Raw genomic sequence first — 18,188 nt, forward strand, 5'->3', positions numbered from 1 at the left:
ATGTTTTGAAGAGAGCCAGACTTTATCTCCCGGGCGGAATTGAGGTGGATCCAGACGTCTCTTGTCGGCATGTCTCTTCATCCGCTCGGAGGACTGAAGAAGTGCGGACCTAGTATTTTCCCAAATTGTGGAGAATTCGCTGACAAGAGACTCCGCGGCAGGGTTGTCCACAAAAGCGGAGATGGGAAACGGAATCCGGTGAAGTTGACCATAGACCACGAAGAACGGGGCTTTAGAAGTAGATTCGCTCTCATGGTTGTTGTAGGAGAATTCGGCCCATGGTAGGAGCTCCACCCAGTCGGTATGGTGGGCGTTAACAAAGTGCAGGAGGTAGCTGGCAAGGATTTGGTTGATACGCTCCACTTGGCCATTGGACTGTGGATGGTAGGCGGAGGAAAAATCCAGGGTGACATCCAGTAGCTTACAGGTAGCTCTCCAAAAACGTGAGGTGAACTGAACCCCTCGATCCGACACAATGTGGAGGGGTAGGCCATGGAGACGGAAGATATGACGGAAGAAATCCTTGGCCAGCTCCGATGCAGACGGGAGACCAGGCAGAGGAATGAAGTGGGCCATTTTAGAGAAGCGGTCGGCGACCACCCAAATGACTGTACAACAGGCAGAAATAGGGAGATCAGTAATAAAGTCCATGGCAATGAGCTGCCACGGGGCAGCAGGTATGGGAAGAGGCAGGAGGCGACCGGCTGGAAGATGTCTGGGAACTTTGTTGCGGGCACAAGACGAACAGGCCGAGACGAAGTCTACCACATCTTTGCGCAGGGTAGGCCACCAGTAATGCCGGGTAATGAGTAGGAAGGTTTTCTTTTGGCCAGCATGGCCGGCTAGTTTAGATGAATGACCCCAGTGAAGAACCTTCTCACGATCTGGTACCGCTACAAACGTCTTACCGGGTGGAAGACGAGTCAGATCCAAGGGGGCCACATTCATCACTTTGGAGGGGTCGATGATGTGCATAGGCTCCTCCTCTTGATCGGAGGACAGGAAGGATCGGGACAAGGCGTCGGCTTTGACATTCTTGTCCGCAGGGCGGAAGTGTAGGACGAAGTCGAAGCAGGCGAAGAACAAAGACCACCGGGCCTGGCGCGGGTTGAGTCTTTAGGCATTCTGGAGATATGCCAGGTTTTTGTGATCCGTATAGATGATCACCGGGTATAGAGCCCCTTCAAGCAGGTAACGCCACTCCTCCAGCGCCAATTTAACGGCTAACAGTTCTCGGTCTCCTATAGAGTAGTTGCGCTCAGACGAGGAGAAGAGTTTGGAGAAGAAGCCGCAGGTTACCATTCTCCCGGAAGAAGACTTTTGGGTGAGCACCGCTCCGGCTCCGGAGGAGGAAGCATCAACCTCCAGGTAGAACTGTTTGTTGCTATCCGGACGGTGCAGCACTGGGGCAGAGGAGAAGGCTTGCTTTAAGGAAAGGAAGGCCTCCTCAGCTTCGGGCGACCATTCCTTGGGATTTGCTCCCTTACGGGTGAGCGCAGATATGGGAGCAGTCCGAGAAGAGAAGTGCGGGATGAAGAGACGATAGTAGTTGGCGAAGCCCAGGAATCGCTGAATCGCCTTCAACCTCTCCGGACGGGGCCACTTTAGGACAGCAGAGAGCTTCTCAGGATCCATTCGTAGGCCTGTCTGGGAGATAACATAGCCCAGGAAAGGGAGAGAGGTCTGCTCGAAGAGGCACTTCTCGAATTTAGCATAGAGGTGATTCTGCCTGAGCCTAAGCAGGACCTGACGAACATCCCTCCGGTGTGTGGGGAGATCCGGAGAGAAGACCAAGATATGGTCCAGGTACACCACCACGCAAGAGTAAAGAAGATCACGGAAGATGTCGTTGACCAATTCTTGGAAGACGGCGGGAGCATTGCAGAGACCGAAGGGCATCAAACGGTATTCATAGTGACCGTCCCGGGTATTGAATGCCGTCTTCCACTCGTCTCCTTGACGGATCCGGACCAGGTTATATGCCCCACGTAGGTCTAGCTTGGTAAAGATCCTAGCTCCCTTAAGACGGTCAAACAACTCAGAAATGAGCGGCAGGGGGTATTTGTTCTTTACCGTGATTTGGTTGAGTCCTCTATAGTCAATACAGGGGCGTAAAGAACCATCTTTCTTCTTGACGAAGAAGAATCCGGCTCCAGCCGGGGAGGTAGATTTCTGGATGAATCCCCTGGCCAGATTCTGCTCGATGTACTCCGACATGGCCCGGGTTTCGGCCGACGACAACGGGTAAATACGCCCACGGGGTGGAGTTGCGCCGGGTACCAGGTCGATCGGGCAATCATATGGCCTATGAGGTGGCAGTGTCTCTGCTTCCTTTTTACCGAAGACATCTGCATAGGGCCAGTAAGGAGCCGGTAGACCGGGTAAATTAGCCGGGGTAGGTGGAGGACGAGCCGGGCGAACCGGAACCAGGCAGGTCCTATGGCAGTTCTGCCCCAACCGGAGTACTTCACCGGATTGCCAGTTCAGCACGGGTTCATGTGTCTGGAGCCAGGGTAGACCAGGCAATAGGGAGTAAGAGAGTCCGGACAGCACATGGAAGGAGATCTTCTCAGAGTGCAGCATTCCCATCTGCAGGGTTATGGGTTCAGTGACGAGCAGGAAGGTCACCGGAAGGAGTCTTCCATCCACGGAGGCAACTGACAATGGTTCAGCCAGAGGTTTGGTGGGAATCCGGTATCTCTCTACCAGGGACTGGGAAATGAGGTTTACAGCAGCTCCAGAATCCAGGTGAGCAATTTCAAAGTGACGGTTCTCTCCCCAGGAGAGGGATTACTTTTGCCTAGGACGACCTCTCCGAGCGGTCCTAGACACTGGAGTTTCCCAGCTTCTCCGGGCAGGAACGCATGAAGTGCTCCTTACTGCCACAGTAGAAACAGCTCCCCTCGGCTCAGCGTGTCTATTGGCGAGATTTGACCATCTTGGTCTGGTCGATCTGCATAGGTTCGGGCGAGTGCGCCCGGGGAGTGACAGGTTGAGAGGCAGGTCTCTGGAAAGTAGGAGCAAGGCGAGGAAACTTTCTCTCCTGGGTAGTCTCTTTGGTACGTTCTTGGAAACGGATGTCAATCCGAGTAGCTAGTGACACTAGGTTATCCAGGGTGGTAGGAATATCCAGACCGGCTAACTCGTCCTTAATCCGACCGGAAAGACCCTCCCAGAAGACGGACACCAGAGCCTCGTTGTCCCAGGCAAGCTCAGAAGCGAGGGTACGGAACCGTATGGCATATTGGCCCACGGTGAGACTCTTGGCGGAGACGTAGCAGAGAGGAGGCTGATGAGGATTTTCGTCCTCATTCATCGAAGACTTTCCGGAAAGCAGCGAGGACAGACGATAGGTCGGACACTAGGGGATCCCCTCTCTCCCACAGGGGATTTAGCCATGCCAGTGATTCCCCAGTGAGATGGGACATGATGAAGGCCACCTTGGCCCGGTCGGAGATGAACTGATGTGCCAAGAGTTCAAAGTGCAGGGTGCACTGGTTTATGAAACCCAGAGCTAAGGCGGGGTTGCCAGCAAAACGTGGAGGTGCCGAGAGCCGGGGTCCATAGCCGGACGCCATAATAGGACTAGGTTGTGGTGCCGCGGAAGCAGGCGCTGCCTGACCAGAGATGGACACAGACGGATCGGACAATGCACCTAAGCGAGAGTTAACAGACTGCAGGAAGGACAGGACCGACTCCTGTTGAGCCCTCTGACGTAAGACCTCCTGGTGCAGGTCGGAGATTGCGGGGGTCTGGGGGCCACCGGGTTACATGGCCTGAGCAAACTGTTGTGGGTCCGGGGGGGTGGAACCTCTGTGCTACGGTGCAAGGATGGACCCAGAGGGGCGTGACTAAATATCAACCCGGACCGACACTGGTCGTACGGCGGCTAACGACTCCGTGACCAGGGAGGGACCGAGCCGAGGGACCAGGTGCTACTCTGGGGACGACCTTGTAAGGGAGCAGGTGACTCCCACGGTACAGATGGCAGGGACTGACCGGTATAGCAGGTAGGCACAGCATGCAGGCTGATGAGCGGAAGCCTCCAGGTAGGCTATCAGGTAGACACGGCAAGTGATGACAGGAGTCTCTAGGTGGTCATGGTAAGTGACGGCAGGAGTCTCTAGTTGGTCACGGCAAGTGACGGCAGGTAACAGGCAGGTCACAGGCAAGTGCTCCCAGGTGAGCGGACTGGCAGGCACGGCAGGTATCAGGCAGGTAACAGGCAGGCAACAGGCAGGCAACAGGCAGGCAACAGGCAGGTAAGAGGCAGGTAAGAGGCAGGTAAGAGGCAGGTAAGAGGCAGGTAAGAGGCAGGTAACAGGCTGGCGGGCAAGACTGGAAGTCAGGCTAGCAGCGGGACCTGAGGGCTGAAGCAGAGGTCAGAAACACTGTGCAACAACATTGCTCGGGCACCTCCATTTTGGAGGAGGTGCCTTATATATGGGAGGACCCTCTGCTATTGGCCGGGGACTCCTTAGGACGGCGCGCGCGGCCCCTTTAAGAGAGAGGGAGCCCGCGCGCGCCCTAAGCACAGTGCCCGGGAAGCTGCGCGCGCCGGCCGCAGCAGGAAGAGGAGCGCTGGAGGAGGCTGAGCCGGGAGCGCGGGGAGCGAGGAGGTGAGAGGGACGGCATCTTTGCCTGGCAGGGGGCAGAGACGCCGATGCTACACTGCCCCCTATGTACAAGAATATAACTACTATAATACTGCCCCCTATGTACAAGAATATAACTACTATAATACTGCTCTCTATGTACAAGAATATAATTACTATAATACTGCCCCCTATGTACAAGAATATAACTACTATAATACTGCCCCTATGTACAAGAATATCACTACTATAATACTGCTCTCTATGTACAAGAATATAATTACTATAATACTGCCCCCTATGTACAAGAATATAATTACTATAATACTGCCCCATATGTACAAGAATATAACTACTATAATACTGCTCTCTATGTACAAGAATATAACTACTATAATACTGCCCCGTATGTACAAGAATATAACTACTATAATACTGCCCCCTATGTACAAGAATATAACTACTATAATACTGCCCCCTATGTACAAGAATATAACTACTATAATACTGCCCCCTATGTACAAGAATATAACTATTATAATACTGCTCCCTATGTACAAGAATATAACTACTATAATACTGCCCCCTATGTACCAGAATATAACTACTATAATACTGCCCCTATGTACAAGAATATAACTACTATAATACTGCCCCCTATGTACAAGAATATAACTACTATAATACTGCTCCTATGTACAAGAATATAACTACTATAATACTGCTCCTATGTACAAGAATATAACTACTATAATACTGCCCCCTATGTACAAGAATATAACTACTATAATACTGCTCCTATGTACAAGACTATAACTACTATAATACTGCCCCTATGAACAAGAATATAACTACTATAATACTGCTCCTATGTACAAGGATATAACTACTATAATACTGCTCCTATGTACAAGAATATAACTACTATAATACTGCCCCCTATGTACAAGAATATAACTACTATAATACTGCTCCTATGTACAAGACTATAACTACTATAATACTGCCCCTATGTACAAGAATATAACTACTATAATACTGCTCCTATGTACAAGGATATAACTACTATAATACTGCCCCTATGTACAAGAATATAACTACTATAATACTGCTCCTATTTACAAGAATATAACTACTATAATACTGCCCCCTATATACAAGACTATAACTATTACAATACTGCCCCCTATGTACAAGAATAGAACTAATATAATACTGCTCCTATGTACAAGAATATAACTACTATAATACTGCCCCCTATGTACAAGACTATAACTACTATAATACTGCCCCCTATGTACAAGACTATAACTACTATAATACTGCCCCCTATGTACAAGAATATAACTACTATAATACTGCTCCTATGTACAAGGATATAACTACTATAATACTGCTCCTATGTACAAGGATATAACTACTATAATACTGCTCCCTATGAACAAGAATATAACTACCATAATACTGGCCCCTATGTACAAGAATATGACTACTATAATACTGCTCCTATGTACAAGACTATAAGTACTATAATACTGCCCCTATGTACAAGAATATAATTACTATAATACTGCTCCTATGTACAAGGATATAACTACTATAATACTGCTCCTATGTAAAAGAATATAACTACTATAATACTGCCCCCTATGTACAAGATGTAGCATCGGCGTCTCTGCCCCGTTCTAGGCAGAGACGCCGTCCCTCTCACCTCCCCGCTCCTGGCGCGGCGTCCTCCAGCGCTGCTCTCCCCGCTGCTTCCGGCGCGCGCTCCTTCCCCGGCAGTGTGCTTAGGGCGCGCGCGCGCGCGCTCCCCCTCTCTTAAAGGGACCGCGCGCGCCGTCCTAAGGAGTCCCCGGCCAATTGCCGGAGGACCTCCCATATAAAGGGCACCTCCTCCAAAATGGAGGTGCCCGAGCAATGTTGTTTGCACCTGTGTCTCACCTGTGCTTCAGCCCTCAGGTCCCGTTGCCAGTTACCTGCCAGTTACCTGCCAGATTCCTGCCAGCTTGCTGCCTTTGTCCTGCCTGATATCCAGTCACCTGCCTGCTAGCCTGAGGTCCGACGGTCTGCCTTCCAACTCCTGTCAGTCTGTCTATGGACCAGCTTGCCCGCTCACCTGGGAGCGCACACCTGTTACCTGCCTGCTAGCCTACCTGGAGGCTCCGCCGTCACGTGCTGTGACCATCTGCCTTTCCAGAGACTCCTGCCCGCTCACCTGGGAGCGCACACCTGTTACCTGCCTGCTAGCCTACCTGGAGGCTCCGCCGTCACGTGCTGTGACCATCTGCCTTTCCAGAGACTCCTGCCCGCTCACCTGGGAGCGCCCACCTGTTACCTGCCTGCTAGCCTACCTGGAGGCTTCGCCGTCACGTGCTGTGAACACCTACCATTCCAGAGACTCTCGCTTGCTCACCTGGGAGCACACATCTACCATCTGCCTGCTAGCCTACCCGGAGGCTCTGCCATCACAGGTCGTACCTACCCTTCTTCCAGAGACTGCCCCGGTCACTTGCCGTAACTCCCTGCCCGTCCACTCAGAGACTGTCCCGGTCACCTGCTGTGACTGCCTGCCCGTCATCCCTGATTGCCACCCGCTCCCTTACAAGGACCGCCCCCTTGTATAGTAGCTCAGAGGTTCCGCCTCCCAGACCCGTTACAGTTTGCTCGGGCCATGGAACCCGGTGGCACCCAAGCTCCCTCGCTCTCGGACCTGTGTCATGAACTGTCCCGCCAGAGGTCCCAACAGGAGTCCATCCTGGGTCACCTGCGGAATGTCAATTCTCGCCTGGACACTCTGACTGCTCCACCAGCAACCTCCGCCAGCGCCATGATTCGCAATCCGACAGCTCCGCTGTCCACCAACACTATGGTATCCTACCCCGGACCCCGGCTTTCTGCACCTCCTCGCTTCGGAGGCGACTCCGCTCAGGCTCGGGGCTTCATAAATCAGTGCACCCTGCACTTTGAACTCCTGTCCCACCAGTTTAACTCCGACCGGGCCAAAATTGCCTTCATCATGTCCCATCTCACCGGAGAGGCTCTGGCCTGGCTAAATCCTCTATGGGAGAGAGGAGACCCCCTGGTGTCCAACTTGCCTGCCTTTCTCACGGCCTTCCGGAAAGTCTTCGACGAACCCGGACGGAAGACCTCATCCGCATCGTCACTGCTACGCCTCCGTCAGGGAAGCCTCACCGTGGGCCAATATGCCATACGGTTCCGTACCCTTGCCTCGGAGCTGGCCTGGGATAATGACGCTCTGGTTTCAGTCTTCTGGGAGGGTCTGTCCGGCCGTATTAAAGATGAACTTGCCGGTCGGGACATTCCTACCACCCTCGATGACCTGATAGCTCTTGCCACCCGGATTGACCTGCGGTTCCAGGAGCGTGCCAAAGAGGTCACCCGTGAGAGGAGGTTTCCACGCCTAGCTCCTACTTTTCAGCAACCCGTCACTCCCTCCGTCTCTCCTGAGCCTATGCAGGTCGACCAGACCAAGATGGTCGGTTCTCGCCAAGAATCTCGCCGAGCCGAGGGAAGCTGTTTCTATTGTGGCAGTAAGAAGCACTTCATCCGTTCCTGCCCGGAAAAGCCGGGAAACGCCAGTGTCTAGGACCACTCGGAGAGGTCGTCCTAGACAAAAGTAAGTCCTCTCCGTCTCTGACCTTACCGGTCTTTATTGCTTGGGGAGAAAACCGTCTCTTCGAACTCGCCCATCTGGATTCTGGAGCTGCTGGAAACCTCATCGCCCAGTCTCTGGTAGAGAGATACCATATTCCCACCAAGTCCCTGGCGGAGCCATTGTCAGTTGCTTCCGTGGATGGAAGACTTCTCTCGGAGACCATCCTGCTCGTCAACGAACCTATAACCCTACAGGTGGGAATGCTGCACTCTGAGGAGATCTCATTCCATGTGCTGTCCGGACTTTCTCACTCCTTGTTGCTAGGTCTACCTTGGCTCCAGACTCATGAACCCGTATTGAACTGGCGGTCCGGTGAAGTACTCCGATGGGGTCCTGACTGCCATAGGACCTGCCTGGTTCCGGTCCGTCCACTTCGCCCTCAGCCTACTCCAGCTAACTTACCTGGTCTGCCGGCTCCCTACTGGCCCTATGCGGACGTCTTCGGTAAGAAGGAAGCTGAGACGTTGCCGCCCCATAGGCCATACGATTGCCCGATCGACCTGGTACCTGGCACCACTCCTCCCCGTGGGCGTATCTACCCGTTATCTGCAGCCGAGACCCGAGCCATGTCTGAGTACATTGAAGAGAATCTGGCTAGGGGATTTATCCGAAAATCTACCTCCCCGGCTGGAGCCGGATTCTTCTTTGTCAAAAAGAAAGACGGCTCGCTACGTCCCTGTATTGACTACAGAGGACTCAATCTCATTACGGTAAAAAACAAATATCCCCTGCCACTCATCTCCGAATTGTTTGACCGGCTCAAGGGCGCCAGGATCTTCTCCAAGCTGGATCTTCGAGGAGCGTATAATCTGGTCCGTATCCGTCAAGGAGACGAGTGGAAGACGGCATTCAATACCCGGGACGGTCACTACGAGTACCTTGTGATGCCCTTCGGTCTCTGTAATGCTCCCGCGGTCTTTCAGGAACTAGTCAATGACATCTTCCGTGACCTCCTGTACTCCTGCGTAGTGGTATACCTGGACGATATCTTGGTCTTCTCTCCGGATCTCCCCACACACCGGAGGGATGTTCGTCAGGTCCTGCTTAGGCTTCGGCAGAACCACCTTTACGCCAAATACGAGAAGTGCCTCTTCGATCAGACCTCCCTTCCGTTCTTGGGCTATGTCATCTCCCAAACAGGTCTGCAAATGGATCCCGAGAAGCTCTCTTCCGTTCTAAAATGGCCTCGTCCTGAAGGTTTGAAGGCGATACAGCGATTCCTGGGCTTCGCTAATTATTATCGTCTTTTCATCCCACACTTCTCGTCTCGGACTGCCCCCATATCTGCACTTACCCGTAAGGGGGCTAACCCCAGGATATGGTCGCCTGAGGCCGAGGAGGCCTTCCTTTCCCTAAAGAAAGCCTTCGCCTCTGCTCCCGTCCTGCACCGTCCGGACTGTAATAAACAATTCTACCTGGAGGTTGATGCTTCCTCCTCCGGAGCCGGAGCGGTGCTCACCCAGAAGTCTTCTACCGGGAGAATGGTAACGTGCGGCTTCTTCTCCAAAATCTTCTCCTCGTCGGAGCGCAACTACTCCATTGGAGACCGGGAATTGCTAGCCATCAAATTGGCACTAGGAGAGTGGCGCTATCTGCTTGAAGGGGCTCTCTACCCGGTAATTATCTACACGGATCACAAAAACCTGGCATATCTCCAAAATGCCCAGAGGCTCAATCCTCGCCAGGCCCGGTGGTCGTTGTTTTTTGCCCGCTTCGACTTCACTCTTCATTTCCGTCCGGCGGACAAGAACGTCAAAGCTGATGCCTTGTCTCGGTCTTTCCTGTCCTCCGATCAAGAGGAGGAACCTACGCACATCATCGACTCCTCCAAGGTGATGAATGTGGCTCCCTTGGATCTAACTCGTCTTCCACCCGGTAAGACGTTCATAGCTGTGCCAGATCGGGAGAGGGTTCTTCGCTGGGGACATTCTTCTAAACTAGCTGGCCATGCTGGCCAAAAAAAGACCTTTCAACTTATTGCCCGGCATTACTGGTGGCCTACCCTACGTAAGGACGTGGTAGACTTCGTCGCGGCCTGTTCATCCTGTGCTCGTAACAAAGTTCCCCGACATCTACCTGCCGGCCATCTCCTGCCCCTTCCCGTACCTGCTGCTCCTTGGCAACACATCGCTATGGACTTTATCACCGACCTTCCAGTTTCTGCCGGTTGTACCGTCATTTGGGTTGTCGCTGACCGTTTTTCTAAGATGGCCCACTTCATTCCCCTGCCTGGTCTTCCGTCTGCACCCGAGTTGGCTAAAGACTTTATCCGCCACATCTTCCGTCTCCATGGTCTGCCCCTCCACATCGTGTCGGATCGTGGGGTTCAGTTCACCTCTCGTTTCTGGAGAGCCACTTGTAAGCTGCTGGACATTACCCTGGATTTCTCCTCCGCTTACCACCCTCAGTCCAATGGTCAAGTGGAGCGGATCAATCAGATCTTGTCCAGCTACCTCCGGCACTTCGTGGATGCTCACCACTCGGACTGGGTGGATCTTCTACCGTGGGCCGAGTTCTCTTATAACAACCATGAGAGCGAGTCCTCTTCCAAATCCCCGTTCTTTATAGTTGGTGGCCAACATCCCCGGATTCCACTTCCTGTCTCCGTTTCTGTGGACAACCCTGCTGCGGAGTCTCTTGTCAGCGAATTTTCTACTATTTGGGAGAGCACCAGGTCCGCTCTTCTTCTCTCCTCTGAGCGGATGAAGAGATATGCTGATAAGAGACGTCTGGATCCGCCCCAATTCCGTCCGGGAGACAAGGTTTGGCTCTCATCCAAACATGTGCGGCTCAAAATACCCTCCTACAAGTTGGGTCCTCGATTCATCGGCCCCTTCGAAGTCCTCAGGCAAATTAACCCTGTGGCCTACAAATTAAAACTCCCGGCCACCCTACGGATCCCCAACTCCTTCCACGTATCTCTCCTCAAACCCGTTGTCTTTAACTCTTTTTCCAAAAATCCAGGTGCCCCTCCTGCTCCGGTTTCCGCTGATGACATCTTTGAGGTAGAGAGTATTCTGGCCTCCAAGAGGGTAAGAGGAAAAACCTTTTTTCTGGTAGATTGGAAGGGGTTTGGTCCTGAGGAGAGAACTTGGGAACCCAGGGAGAACATCAACGCCCCGCTTCTCCTTGAAAAATTTCTTTCTGGCCTAAAAAAGAGGGGGCCTAAAGGGGGGGTACTGTAGCATCGGCGTCTCTGCCCCGTTCTAGGCAGAGACGCCGTCCCTCTCACCTCCCCGCTCCTGGCGCGGCGTCCTCCAGCGCTGCTCTCCCCGCTGCTTCCGGTGCGCGCTCCTTCCCCGGCAGTGTGCTTAGGGCGCGCGCGCTCCCCCTCTCTTAAAGGGACCGCGCGCGCCGTCCTAAGGAGTCCCCGGCCAATTGCCGGAGGACCTCCCATATAAAGGGCACCTCCTCCAAAATGGAGGTGCCCGAGCAATGTTGTTTGCACCTGTGTCTCACCTGTGCTTCAGCCCTCAGGTCCCGTTGCCAGTTACCTGCCAGTTACCTGCCAGATTCCTGCCAGCTTGCTGCCTTTGTCCTGCCTGATATCCAGTCACCTGCCTGCAAGCCTGAGGTCCGACGGTCTGCCTTCCAACTCCTGTCAGTCTGTCTATGGACCAGCTTGCCCGCTCACCTGGGAGCGCACACCTGTTACCTGCCTGCTAGCCTACCTGGAGGCTCCGCCGTCACGTGCTGTGACCATCTGCCTTTCCAGAGACTCCTGCCCGCTCACCTGGGAGCGCACACCTGTTACCTGCCTGCTAGCCTACCTGGAGGCTCCGCCGTCACGTGCTGTGACCATCTGCCTTTCCAGAGACTCCTGCCCGCTCACCTGGGAGCGCCCACCTGTTACCTGCCTGCTAGCCTACCTGGAGGCTTCGCCGTCATGTACTGTGACCACCTACCATTCCAGAGACTCTCGCTTGCTCACCTGGGAGCACACATCTACCATCTGCCTGCTAGCCTACCCGGAGGCTCTGCCATCACAGGTCGTACCTACCCTTCTTCCAGAGACTGCCCCGGTCACTTGCCGTAACTCCCTGCCCGTCCACTCAGAGACTGTCCCGGTCACCTGCTGGGACTGCCTGCCCGTCATCCCTGATTGCCACCCGCTCCCTTACAAGGACCGCCCCCTTGTATAGTAGCTCAGAGGTTCCGCCTCCCAGACCCGTTACAGTTTGCTCGGGCCATGGAACCCGGTGGCACCCAAGCTCCCTCGCTCTCGGACCTGTGTCATGAACTGTCCCGCCAGAGGTCCCAACAGGAGTCCATCCTGGGTCACCTGCGGAATGTCAATTCTCGCCTGGACACTCTGACTGCTCCGCCAGCAACCTCCGCCAGCGCCATGATTCGCAATCCGACAGCTCCGCTGTCCACCAACACTATGGTATCCTACCCCGGACCCCGGCTTTCTGCACCTCCTCGCTTCGGAGGCGACTCCGCTCAGGCTCGGGGCTTCATAAATCAGTGCACCCTGCACTTTGAACTCCTGTCCCACCAGTTTAACTCCGACCGGGCCAAAATTGCCTTCATCATGTCCCATCTCACCGGAGAGGCTCTGGCCTGGCTAAATCCTCTATGGGAGAGAGGAGACCCCCTGGTGTCCAACTTGCCTGCCTTTCTCACGGCCTTCCGGAAAGTCTTCGACGAACCCGGACGGAAGACCTCATCCGCATCGTCACTGCTACGCCTCCGTCAGGGAAGCCTCACCGTGGGCCAATATGCCATACGGTTCCGTACCCTTGCCTCGGAGCTGGCCTGGGATAATGACGCTCTGGTTTCAGTCTTCTGGGAGGGTCTGTCCGGCCGTATTAAAGATGAACTTGCCGGTCGGGACATTCCTACCACCCTTGATGACCTGATAGCTCTTGCCACCCGGATTGACCTGCGGTTCCAGGAGCGTGCCAAAGAGGTCACCCGTGAGAGGAGGTTTCCACGCCTAGCTCCTACTTTTCAGCAACCCGTCACTCCCTCCGTCTCTCCTGAGCCTATGCAGGTCGACCAGACCAAGATGGTCGGTTCTCGCCAAGAATCTCGCCGAGCCGAGGGAAGCTGTTTCTATTGTGGCAGTAAGAAGCACTTCATCCGTTCCTGCCCGGAAAAGCCGGGAAACGCCAGTGTCTAGGACCACTCGGAGAGGTCGTCCTAGACAAAAGTAAGTCCTCTCCGTCTCTGACCTTACCGGTCTCTATTGCTTGGGGAGAAAACCGTCTCTTCGAACTCGCCCATCTGGATTCTGGAGCTGCTGGAAACCTCATCGCCCAGTCTCTGGTAGAGAGATACCATATTCCCACCAAGTCCCTGGCGGAGCCATTGTCAGTTGCTTCCGTGGATGGAAGACTTCTCTCGGAGACCATCCTGCTCGTCACCGAACCTATAACCCTACAGGTGGGAATGCTGCACTCTGAGGAGATCTCATTCCATGTGCTGTCCGGACTTTCTCACTCCTTGTTGCTAGGTCTACCTTGGCTCCAGACTCATGAACCCGTATTGAACTGGGGGTCCGGTGAAGTACTCCGATGGGGTCCTGACTGCCATAGGACCTGCCTGGTTCCGGTCCGTCCACTTCTCCCTCAGCCTACTCCAGCTAACTTACCTGGTCTGCCGGCTCCCTACTGGCCCTATGCGGACGTCTTCGGAAAGAAGGAAGCTGAGACGTTGCCGCCCCATAGGCCATACGATTGCCCGATCGACCTGGTACCTGGCACCACTCCTCCCCGTGGGCGTATCTACCCGTTATCTGCAGCCGAGACCCGAGCCATGTCTGAGTACATTGAAGAGAATCTGGCTAGGGGATTTATCCGAAAATCTACCTCCCCGGCTGGAGCCGGATTCTTCTTTGTCAAAAAGAAAGACGGCTCGCTACGTCCCTGTATTGACTACAGAGGACTCAATCTCATTACGGTAAAAAACAAATATCCCCTGCCACTCATCTCCGAATTGTTTGACCGGCTCAAGGGCGCCAGGATCTTCTCCAAGCTGGATCTTCGAGGAGCGTATAATCTGGTCCGTATCCGTGAAGGAGACGAGTGGAAGACGGCATTCAATACCCGGGACGGTCACTACGAGTACCTTGTGATGCCCTTCGGTCTCTGTAATGCTCCCGCGGTCTTTCAGGAACTAGTCAATGACATCTTCCATGACCTCCTGTACTCCTGCGTAGTGGTATACCTGGACGATATCTTGGTCTTCTCTCCGGATCTCCCCACACACCGGAGGGATGTTCGTCAGGTCCTGCTTAGGCTTCGGCAGAACCACCTTTACGCCAAATACGAGAAGTGCCTCTTCGATCAGACCTCCCTTCCGTTCTTGGGCTATGTCATCTCCCAAACAGGTCTGCAAATGGATCCCGAGAAGCTCTCTTCCGTTCTAAAATGGCCTTGTCCTGAAGGTTTGAAGGCGATACAGCGATTCCTGGGCTTCGCTAATTATTATCGTCTTTTCATCCCACACTTCTCGTCTCGGACTGCTCCCATATCTGCACTTACCCGTAAGGGGGCTAACCCCAGGATATGGTCGCCTGAGGCCGAGGAGGCCTTCCTTTCCCTAAAGAAAGCCTTCGCCTCTGCTCCCGTCCTGCACCGTCCGGACTGTAATAAACAATTCTACCTGGAGGTTGATGCTTCCTCCTCCGGAGCCGGAGCGGTGCTCACCCAGAAGTCTTCTACCGGGAGAATGGTAACGTGCGGCTTCTTCTCCAAAATCTTCTCCTCGTCGGAGCGCAACTACTCCATTGGAGACCGGGAATTGCTAGCCATCAAATTGGCACTAGGAGAGTGGCGCTATCTGCTTGAAGGGGCTCTCTACCCGGTAATTATCTACACGGATCACAAAAACCTGGCATATCTCCAAAATGCCCAGAGGCTCAATCCTCGCCAGGCCCGGTGGTCGTTGTTTTTTGCCCGCTTCGACTTCACTCTTCATTTCCGTCCGGCGGACAAGAACGTCAAAGCTGATGCCTTGTCTCGGTCTTTCCTGTCCTCCGATCAAGAGGAGGAACCTACGCACATCATCGACTCCTCCAAGGTGATGAATGTGGCTCCCTTGGATCTAACTCGTCTTCCACCCGGTAAGACGTTCATAGCTGTGCCAGATCGGGAGAGGGTTCTTCGCTGGGGACATTCTTCTAAACTAGCTGGCCATGCTGGCCAAAAAAAGACCTTTCAACTTATTGCCCGGCATTACTGGTGGCCTACCCTACGTAAGGACGTGGTAGACTTCGTCGCAGCCTGTTCATCCTGTGCTCGTAACAAAGTTCCCCGACATCTACCTGCCGGCCATCTCCTGCCCCTTCCCGTACCTGCTGCTCCTTGGCAACACATCGCTATGGACTTTATCACCGACCTTCCAGTTTCTGCCGGTTGTACCGTCATTTGGGTTGTCGCTGACCGTTTTTCTAAGATGGCCCACTTCATTCCCCTGCCTGGTCTTCCGTCTGCACCCGAGTTGGCTAAAGACTTTATCCGCCACATCTTCCGTCTCCATGGTCTGCCCCTCCACATCGTGTCGGATCGTGGGGTTCAGTTCACCTCTCGTTTCTGGAGAGCCACTTGTAAGCTGCTGGACATTACCCTGGATTTCTCCTCCGCTTACCACCCTCAGTCCAATGGTCAAGTGGAGCGGATCAATCAGATCTTGTCCAGCTACCTCCGGCACTTCGTGGATGCTCACCACTCGGACTGGGTGGATCTTCTACCGTGGGCCGAGTTCTCTTATAACAACCATGAGAGCGAGTCCTCTTCCAAATCCCCGTTCTTTATAGTTGGTGGCCAACATCCCCGGATTCCACTTCCTGTCTCCGTTTCTGTGGACAACCCTGCTGCGGAGTCTCTTGTCAGCGAATTTTCTACTATTTGGGAGAGCACCAGGTCCGCTCTTCTTCTCTCCTCTGAGCGGATGAAGAGATATGCTGATAAGAGACGTCTGGATCCGCCCCAATTCCGTCCGGGAGACAAGGTTTGGCTCTCATCCAAACATGTGCGGCTCAAAATACCCTCCTACAAGTTGGGTCCTCGATTCATCGGCCCCTTCGAAGTCCTCAGGCAAATTAACCCTGTGGCCTACAAATTAAAACTCCCGGCCACCCTACGGATCCCCAACTCCTTCCACGTATCTCTCCTCAAACCCGTTGTCTTTAACTCTTTTTCCAAAAATCCAGGTGCCCCTCCTGCTCCGGTTTCCGCTGATGACATCTTTGAGGTAGAGAGTATTCTGGCCTCCAAGAGGGTAAGAGGAAAAACCTTTTTTCTGGTAGATTGGAAGGGGTTTGGTCCTGAGGAGAGAACTTGGGAACCCAGGGAGAACATCAACGCCCCGCTTCTCCTTGAAAAATTTCTTTCTGGCCTAAAAAAGAGGGGGCATAAAGGGGGGGTACTGTAGCATCGGCGTCTCTGCCCCGTTCTAGGCAGAGACGCCGTCCCTCTCACCTCCCCGCTCCTGGCGCGGCGTCCTCCAGCGCTGCTCTTCCCCGCTGCTTCCGGCGCGCGCTCCTTCCCCGGCAGTGTGCTTAGGGCGCGCGCGCGCGCGCTCCCCCTCTCTTAAAGGGACCGCGCGCGCCGTCCTAAGGAGTCCCCGGCCAATTGCCGGAGGACCTCCCATATAAAGGGCACCTCCTCCAAAATGGAGGTGCCCGAGCAATGTTGTTTGCACCTGTGTCTCACCTGTGCTTCAGCCCTCAGGTCCCGTTGCCAGTTACCTGCCAGATTCCTGCCAGCTTGCTGCCTTTGTCCTGCCTGATATCCAGTCACCTGCCTGCTAGCCTGAGGTCCGACGGTCTGCCTTCCAACTCCTGTCAGTCTGTCTATGGACCAGCTTGCCCGCTCACCTGGGAGCGCACACCTGTTACCTGCCTGCTAGCCTACCTGGAGGCTCCGCCGTCACGTGCTGTGACCATCTGCCTTTCCAGAGACTCCTGCCCGCTCACCTGGGAGCGCACACCTGTTACCTGCCTGCTAGCCTACCTAGAGGCTCCGCCGTCACGTGCTGTGACCATCTGCCTTTCCAGAGACTCCTGCCCGCTCACCTGGGAGCGCCCACCTGTTACCTGCCTGCTAGCCTACCTGGAGGCTTCGCCGTCACGTACTGTGACCACCTACCATTCCAGAGACTCTCGCTTGCTCACCTGGGAGCACACATCTACCATCTGCCTGCTAGCCTACCCGGAGGCTCTGCCATCACAGGTCGTACCTACCCTTCTTCCAGAGACTGCCCCGGTCACTTGCCGTAACTCCCTGCCCGTCCACTCAGAGACTGTCCCGGTCACCTGCTGTGACTGCCTGCCCGTCATCCCTGATTGCCACCCGCTCCCTTACAAGGACCGCCCCCTTGTATAGTAGCTCAGAGGTTCCGCCTCCCAGACCCGTTACAGTTTGCTCGGGCCATGGAACCCGGTGGCACCCAAGCTCCCTCGCTCTCGGACCTGTGTCATGAACTGTCCCGCCAGAGGTCCCAACAGGAGTCCATCCTGGGTCACCTGCGGAATGTCAATTCTCGCCTGGACACTCTGACTGCTCCGCCAGCAACCTCCGCCAGCGCCATGATTCGCAATCCGACAGCTCCGCTGTCCACCAACATTATGGTATCCTACCCCGGACCCCGGCTTTCTGCACCTCCTCGCTTCGGAGGCGACTCCGCTCAGGCTCGGGGCTTCATAAATCAGTGCACCCTGTACTTTGAACTCCTGTCCCACCAGTTTAACTCCGACCGGGCCAAAATTGCCTTCATCATGTCCCATCTCACCGGAGAGGCTCTGGCCTGGCTAAATCCTCTATGGGAGAGAGGAGACCCCCTGGTGTCCAACTTGCCTGCCTTTCTCACGGCCTTCCGGAAAGTCTTCGACGAACCCGGACGGAAGACCTCATCCGCATCGTCACTGCTACGCCTCCGTCAGGGAAGCCTCACCGTGGGCCAATATG

Source organism: Phyllobates terribilis, unplaced genomic scaffold, assembly GCF_046119375.1.
Source record: "Phyllobates terribilis strain yellow unplaced genomic scaffold, ASM4611937v1 Scaffold_9__5_contigs__length_417890890, whole genome shotgun sequence".
NCBI lineage: Eukaryota > Metazoa > Chordata > Amphibia > Anura > Dendrobatidae > Phyllobates > Phyllobates terribilis.